Source organism: Rhipicephalus microplus, chromosome 2 (genome assembly GCF_043290135.1).
Source record: "Rhipicephalus microplus isolate Deutch F79 chromosome 2, USDA_Rmic, whole genome shotgun sequence".
Taxonomy (NCBI): domain Eukaryota; kingdom Metazoa; phylum Arthropoda; class Arachnida; order Ixodida; family Ixodidae; genus Rhipicephalus; species Rhipicephalus microplus.
In genome coordinates, this window is record NC_134701.1 from 84,236,974 (window position 1) to 84,245,283 (window position 8,310).

An 8,310-nucleotide genomic window follows, 5' to 3' on the forward strand; every position below is an offset into this window, starting at 1 on the left:
CTCGGTTAAAATGATTTTGTCATAGTCACACATGTGTTGTTGCAGATGAGCCCTGGTCTTGTGCTCAGTATAAAAACGCTTGTAGCACCTTCAATAAAATTCAGTTGACAGCGCTCTTTCCTGTCCTTTTTGCGATAAGATTTTTATTACAGAAAAGAATTTCATTTTCTTACAGTTTAGGTATAATGATGAGTTTTCATTGTATCACAACATGGAGCAAATTGCATCTCAATACGTACAAAATTCACGATTTTGTGAAATTCGTGATATTTTCTCGTATATTTCAGCAGCTTGAGAGGTATAAAGATATTTTTTCCTCAGAATATACCTTCTGTGGAGTAAGTATTCACTGCTCAGATATTCATACAAAGTGCAATATTGCAATAAAAAATGCAAACATAACACATTTTGACTTTATTCTTGGAAGCGAATGTGGCAAAAAAATTGCACTATTATTATTGAGCTTCAAATACCTTACAGAAGCACATTTACTTAACAGGTAGACCGAATTTGCTTTAGAAAAAATAAGCGGTAGTTTTAAAACAAAATTTTCCACAAACAGCACACAGACGGCATTATGCCAGGAAGTTATAGGCCAGCCAGCCACATGTCAGTCAGTCAAGAACTTTAATATATGGTCCTGAGGAGTTTAAGCCACCAGGGTGCCCACGTGGGACATCCTAGCAGCCGCTACCGTAGGCGACGCCCGAGTCGGGGCGGGAACGTGGTGGCGTTCCGCCAGTTCTTGGGCCCTCTGGACTGCCTTAAGTTGGTTTCGGAGATTGGGGCTCCTGAGTGCCTCCTCCCAGTCGGACTCACTGGTGAGAGGTCCCTGAGGTAACGCGGGACATTGCCAGAGCATGTGCGCGAGTGAACAGTACACTTCTGTGCAATCTGGGCACTGTGAATTTATGTCTGAGTTATAATGGCTGAGTCGGCCCCGTGATGGGTACGATCTCGTTTGTAACATTCTAAAGGCTACTTCTTGCGCGCGTTCTAGTTTTGAATGGGGTAAAGGGTATCGGCTTCTGTTGTGTCGGTAGTGGGAGGTAATTTCATGGAAGGTGAGTAGTGGGTCATTAAACTGCACGTCTGGGCCCAGCTCTTCGGTGGCTGATTGATCGTCACGGCGGGTCAGTTCTCGTGCTCGATCATGAGCCATTTCGTTGAGGTTGGGTTGTTGTGGGTGAACGTCTTTGCCCATGTGGGCAGGGAACCAAGAGAGGTAGTGCGAGCCCGTATATTTCCGTGTTTGTAAAATGCGGGCTGCTTCTGGAGCGATGTTGCCGGTTTCGTAAGCCCGAATGGCGGCGCGAGAGTCTGTGAAGACATTAGTGAGTGAGGGGTCGGTCATCGCTAAAGCTATAGCAACTTGTTCGGCTATGGCGCTTGTTGATAGCCTAACCGAGGCGGCTGAGCGTAGGGCTCCGTCGCCATCTACTACCGCGAGTGCGAAAGAGGAGGAGTTACCGTATTGCGCTGCGTCGACGAATGCGGTAGAGTTGCGATTCGCGCCGATACGGTTTAGGATCGCGCGAGCGCGGGCCAGCCGTCTGCCTTCGTTGTGTTGTGGGTGGACATTTCGCGGAAATGGGGTTACCATGTAAGTAGCTCGGACAACTCTGGGGAGGGTTACTGCGCGTTCAAGGCAGGGGTGTGGGGACATGCCGGCCTCGCTTAGAAGTCGGCGGCCTGCCTTGGAGGAGGAGAGGCGGATCACTTGGGCCGTGGTCTGGGCCTCGATCACTTCATCGATGCCGTTGTGCATGCCTAGTTGGTCGAGACGGGAAGTGCTCGTGTTTTGAGGCAAACCAAGGACTTGTTTAATGCTTTTGCGCATGAGTGTGTTTAGTTTCGTCTTTTCTACCTTCGTCCAGTTGTGGGCAGAGGCGACGTAATTGATGTGACTCATTAGGAACGCGTGGTATATGCGCAGAAGGTTGGCCTCTCCAAGGCCTCGTCTACGACCCGAGACTCGCTGAATGAGTCGGAGCATGTTCTCTGTTTTTGCTGTGATATGTTTAATTGTTCTTGCATGACAGCCAGTGGCCTCGACGAGGAGGCCGAGAATGCGTATGGAGTCCACTCGGGGTATTCGCTGCCCATCTTTGGCGTGTAGCGCTATGGGTAGATCACCTAAGGGTGTTAAGTTACGAACGCCTTGGCGAGATTGCCGGTACAGTAGCAACTCTGATTTTGTGGGCGACAAACGAAGTCCAGTGTTTTTTAAGTAGGCTTCTGTGGTATCGAGAGCAGTTTGAAGGGCTTGCTCCAACTCCGCCAATGAGCCTCCCGGGCACCAGATGGTGATGTCATCTGCGTATATAGCATGGTTTATGTTTGGGATGTCGCGGAGTTTGTCAGATAGTCCCTTCATTACTATGTTAAAAAGGAGTGGAGAAATGACTGCCCCTTGTGGTGTCCCGTTGGAACCTAATGTGTAAGTATCGGATGTAAGTTGCGATAAATGCAGCTGAGCTGTTCGATTTTGCAGAAAAGAACGAATGTACGCCTGGAATCTTTTACCGAGACCAAGGCTGGCAATGGATTCCAGTATAAAGCGGTGTGAGACGCTGTCGAATGCTTTAGTGAGGTCTAGGGCGAGAATGCCACGAACATCTCTCGTTTTTGAGTCGAAGATCTGTTTCTTTAGTAATAGCATGACGTCTTGTGTTGAAAGGTGCGGACGGAACCCGACCATGTTGAACGGAAAGAGTTCGTGATCCTCTATGTAGCGCGATACACGATTTAGGATGACATGTTCAGCTGCTTTTCCTATGCATGAGGTTAGGGAAATCGGGCGTAGATTGTCGAAGTTGAGTGGTTTACCTGGCTTTGAGAGAAGGATTACCGTGGCCGTGCGCCATTGTTCAGGTACCTGGCCAGTTTCCCACATGTAATTAATGTCTTTTGTGAGTAGTGTGATGGCTTGGTCGTCTAAATTTCGCAACAGGCGGTTGGTTACCTTGTCAGGACCGGGGGCTGATCTGCTGTTGAGGTTGTGTAATGCCTCCCGAATTTCTGACTCCGTGAAGGGTTCGTCGAGTTCGGGTATCGTTTCGCATTCTATTTCTGGGTAGTCGGTGGGTTGTGCTGTGTTTAAGGGGAGGTGACGTTTGGAGATTTCTTCAAGAAAGGATGAGTTTGTTTCTCCCATCTTTTTGTGCGAGTGTAGGAGCCGGTCTATGGCATGACTCTGGTTGTTTTTTGTTTCGCAGTCGTCCAGCATGTATTTTAGGAGGTTCCATTTACCCCCAGTTCGCATGCGGCCGTCGACCGCCGAGCAGAGTTCATGCCATTGGAGTCGTGTGAGCTCCGTGCAATATTTGGCAATGTCTTGGTTCAGTATTGATAGACGTTTTCGTAAGCGTCTGTTTAGTCGTTGTGTTTTCCAGCGCGCGAGTATTGACGCTTTTGCCTCGAGCAAATGTGCGAGGTGTGGGTCCATTCTCGGGACCTCGAGTTCTGTTTGTATTGTTTTCGTTGTTTTGGCTATGTCTTCCTGAAGTGAGGTGAGTAGTTCGATGAATGTGTTGTATTCCTTTGTGTTGTTTTTGCGGAGGGTGCGGAAGGCATCCCAGTCCGTTAGCGTGAATGTACGGGGTGGGGCTGATGCGTTGGGTAGTTCGGTTCGTATGATGAAGTGATCGCTGCCCAGGTTTTCCTGCGTATTGGTCCAGGTGTGGCCTGTGACGTTACGGGTAAATACCAAGTCCGGCGTAGTGTCGCGTTGTACCGATGTTCCAAGTCTCGTAGGGAATCGGTGATCTGTGATGAGTGTGAGGGACAAGTCGTCAATTGCTCGCGTGAGGTTAGTGCCTTTAGCCGTTGCCTGGGGGTAACCCCATGACGGGTGGGGGGCATTGAAGTCGCCTGCTATAACAAGCGGAGAGTTTCGCGCGAGCGTTGTGGCTTTAGTTAAGAGCGCGTGGAAGGACTGTCTGTAGTCTGTCGGGGAGCTGTAAACGTTAAGGATAAAAACGCTTTGTTTTAAAAAACGGTTTGGTACGAGTTCGACGAGTATCGCTTCCAGGCGGCTGCGGGTGGGTAATACCTCATGTACTATGTGAGCAAATTTCTTGCTAATCAGCGTGGCTATACCTCTCTTGGTATCCCCTCGTTGTGAGATGGGGTGGTAACCCGATAATGTGCCACATGCAGCTTTTGCCAGCCACATGAACAAAACTTTTTTTCTCGCTGAAGTATTCTAGCAGTTCACTGTTTTCAACGCAGTAAGTCAGCACATTTTTTTTTTTTCAAATACAATTCAGATGGTCGCCAAAGTGGCTGGGACGTTTGGCATGGAATGGTCCAGCTATATTTAAGCAAAATAACTTACACAAATAACAATATTTGTTCATCTACCATGACCACACTAGAAGAAGTTGTTCAGGCATTGTGACACTAAAATTTTCAGCGTCGTACTGCCTGAACAACTTCTTTGATAAACTCCAAACTCACGCCGAGAAAAAGCCGCTCAATCACGGTGGTTGTTAAAGGCCTTGCGGCCGTAGACAATGTTGAAAATAAAAAAAAAATCAACTCATCAGTGCTGTCACTCCTTCCTTCTTCGTCATTACTGACACGGAAGATTTTTCGGTTATCCATGTGGAGGTTCGGGAAGTAGGCTTGCTCTAGGCTGGGTCCAGGGTAGACTACGCAGGACGTCAGCGGCACCCTCTCATCCTGTAATAAGAGCAAATATGAATTCTCATAAAAAAATTTTCGTGCTGTTCTGGCAGCACCATATATAAAGAATGTGTAGTGTGTATCCTTCGAAATGGCGTGTAATTGACATTACACTGAACTCGAAGCATACAACCTATACATTCCAATAATTTCGTATGACAAAGATAAGAGTTTTCCAGCATACAGCGAATTCCCGAAATCAGGTGAAGTGTCAGACTACAGCTCAAAAATGGCACTTACGAAAGCCTGAACTCACTTAAGAATCAAATTCCTTCTAGGGTAGTGAGCCAGTGCGAAAAACAATTCTTAAAGTACAACGTTTAGAACATGTAGCATTAAGCAAAACGCACAAAAAACTTACCTCTTCATGTACAAACAGTGAAGACATCTCTGCTTTCTCTTTTACATGAGAACAAATGATCTTGGGCGTGGCACTAGCGAAGAGGTCTGCAAAAAAAAAGCAAAAGATTTACTTACTTAAATCACGCCTCTAACAATCTGAGGAATTGTTACAAGTCACCAATCAGTGCAATTCTGACTGCCTCTATAAGGGCATCAAAAATGAACAATTTTCTCGTTCTTTCTACTCTCACAAGACGCTCCGTCAATGGAATCTAATCCAAATTTGACGCTGTGCTTCCTATTTGCCTGCTTTCTAGACGTAGGGCTGCGAACATGTGTTTTGTGCACCTAATCTAGCACAGAAATTCGTCATCTATAATTCAATCATCTTAATTCATTGTAATTTGATAAAAGATATGATAGCTCGTCCAGTTTTCAAAGAGTTGCGGGCCTGCAATAGGCACTGCCTTGCACGTATGAAAGTACTTCTTTTTAAAAAAAAAAATTTCAAAGCGTGCTTTCAGAAAAAGCGTCTGGCATATTTCGACAACCAAGCCCATCCTCTGATGGCAATCAGGGGCACGCTATTAGCGATTATTGACTACGAGATTTACAAACGTAACCCGTGCCTAAATACTCAGTTAAACACAATCACGCAAGTAAGAGCGCTCGAACGACACCAACGCGCGCGGACGCCGACTACGTTGCAGCAGCCATGACTTATGCTAGAGCAACCGCACATAGCTCCAACGGTCACGTATACTCTCTCGATTCTGTTATAACGCCGAACATTATCGCAGATGAAAGCGAAACACGAAAACAGCAAACAGAAACGAGGGAAAACAACGCACGGCGATGGCCACAACAACGCGCCTTTGGAAGTCTCCTAGATCTTCCCCTGTTGCTGGTGGCACTTGTCCTAAATAGCTTAAAAGACCGAGGCGCACGTGCTGGGAGCATCGCGGCATATCAGCACCTCCAACTATACCGTCTTTAAGCAAAAAAAAAGCCATTTCGTACAGTGCGCCTCTGTACATAATTTTTGCTTTTTCTTTCTTTTTTTGCGCTTACACCTACAGAAGCACGTTGCACATTTGAGTATTAATAGAAATGTTATTACGATGTAGCCAAAAGCACATCTTAAAACAATATCAATCACATTGCGCAGTGTAGAGACAATGTGCGATCAGCAACTAATCCCGCCCTTGTTAAGTGATCACATCACTCACTGTATGAGTGATGCAGGCACTTACACAACATCGCGCATAGCAGTGTGAACTCGTTAAGTCCCACGTTTAATCGGGCATCTGCAACAGGCCCGCGAACGCATGCTGTTGTAAATGGCTGGCAGCCTACTTCGGCAGAGCTGCTGCAGGCGCCCACCTAGCGCTGTATGATTACTACCTACGAAAACAGTACACTCACCGTTAACAGGCCCACGTTGTCCGTGTCCGCCACTCCATGAATATTCCTTAATCCGAGCGTCACTTCGAACACGGTGTCATGCGTGACCACCATTGAGTATGCGCCTGTTCGCTGTAACACACACAGCGACCAAGACCCCCGACCAACGCAACGCATTTGAAAGACTGATGAGACAGAGAGGGCAACACTGAGAGAGAGAAGGAGGAGGCACTGGCGGCGGCGTGGCGGCGCCGCAGCTGTCGACGCAGGTGTTCGGTGACGCAACTCTTCGCTTATCTACGCCGCCGTTGTGGGAGCAACGCTGGCCAGGTTGAGCGGGGGGGGGGGGAGGAGCGGAAAACCCGCCAGGACGGCGCCGAAGGGCAAACGCTATGGCGCATACGGCGGACGGCCGTTCAACGCGGAATGACTCCTTGTAAACGGCCACTCTCCTTCCAGCCAGTCGCACAGCGACGCAGGTTATTTACCAGCCTCGGGTTCTTTGAGTATTTTGACGGAATGCGATTGCAGTGGGCGAAAAATAGTGAAGCAAAACTTGCGCAAAACAAAGTGCACCATGGAATGGCCAGAAACAATAATTATTTCGTCCTCGGTGGCATTAGCGGGAGAGCATCGCTACACCTTTTTCCAGAGAAATTTCTTTTTGCATTGTCTGTGTCAGGCGATTCCGCGTATGGTGCCGCAAACACTGAATGCGTAGTCGAAGCTGGAACAAATTAATCCACAGTAGCGGATGTTTAGAAGGCTTGTCATGCACCACGAAACGTGCCGAGGTTGTTATAACAAACTTTTTGCTGACCACATGATCAGCACATAATTCCATATGGTTGCCCAATGAGCTAGCTAAGCACCTGTAGCAAAGGCAGTGCACGTTCTTGTTAAACGTTGTTAATATAAACGATGGTTGTGCATAAGTACAATGACAGCTTTCCGTGTGAATTGGTCATAACCCACGTTTTCGAGCGTAGAAGCGCCTCAACGGAGCTAATCAGTTACCACAGCAAGTTCGTAAGCAATGATGAGGTACAAAATGTGCAGCTGTTTTCCATGTACTGAATAGTTAGTGTACAGTGCCTTGACCACCGCCATTTCTTAAGCCACCTCCCATATAGACTCCCAGTCTGAACAGGTGTGGGACCTTAAACACTAAGAAGCAGTGCCCCCCCCCCCCGCACACACACACGAAATTTGAGGGCGCACGGGCTGATGCACACGCACACTTATTCACAGGCGCACACACATACACGTATACACACAAGCGGCCACACACACACGCGACCGTAAACGCACGCATGCATGGGCGTACACATGTGCACAGGCACGCTTAACACAAGCACGGACTCGCACAATCGCGCTTACACGCACACATGCACGGGTGTACACACAATCGCGCTTACACGCACACACACCCATACTCGAGCGAACATTATTTGTGTGTATATAATCCACAGCAAACATGCAGCTTATAACCAACGCTAAGGAAAGCTTTCGTAACATGGATTGCAGTTAATTGCCATTATAGATGAAACGCGATTTGCTTCTGCTGACATTCTGCTGTATTCGGAGAGCACCTTCACACATTCTAAGTCAATTAGGCCGTAATTTAACGCAAGGTCCACATATTCGTGCAGTAGCTGCGCTGCTCGGCCGCCAATCCGAAGGTCGCGGGTTCGATGCCGGCCGTGGCAGTCGAATTAAGGCGGAGGCGAAAAGGTAGAAGCCTTTGCACTGTGCGATATGAGCGCTCATTAAAGAACACCAAATGGTGAAAATCTCTGCAGCTTTCCACTACGACGGCCCTCATAATCATATCGAGGTTTTTGAGACGTAAAATCCCAAATATTATAATTATGT

The 8,310-nt window shown here is 47.6% G+C and overlaps 1 long non-coding RNA gene across 1 annotated transcript; it reads right to left on the reverse strand.

Moving 5' to 3' along the window:
* Nucleotides 1–4,186: 4,186 nt before the first annotated feature.
* LOC142785116 (uncharacterized) lies at nucleotides 4,187–6,593 on the reverse strand. Its single transcript, XR_012888859.1, has 3 exons — nucleotides 6,457–6,593; nucleotides 5,051–5,136; nucleotides 4,187–4,686 (listed from the first exon to the last, which is right to left on the reverse strand). It is a non-coding gene; the product is annotated as an uncharacterized LOC142785116 (long non-coding RNA).
* Nucleotides 6,594–8,310: the final 1,717 nt, after the last annotated feature.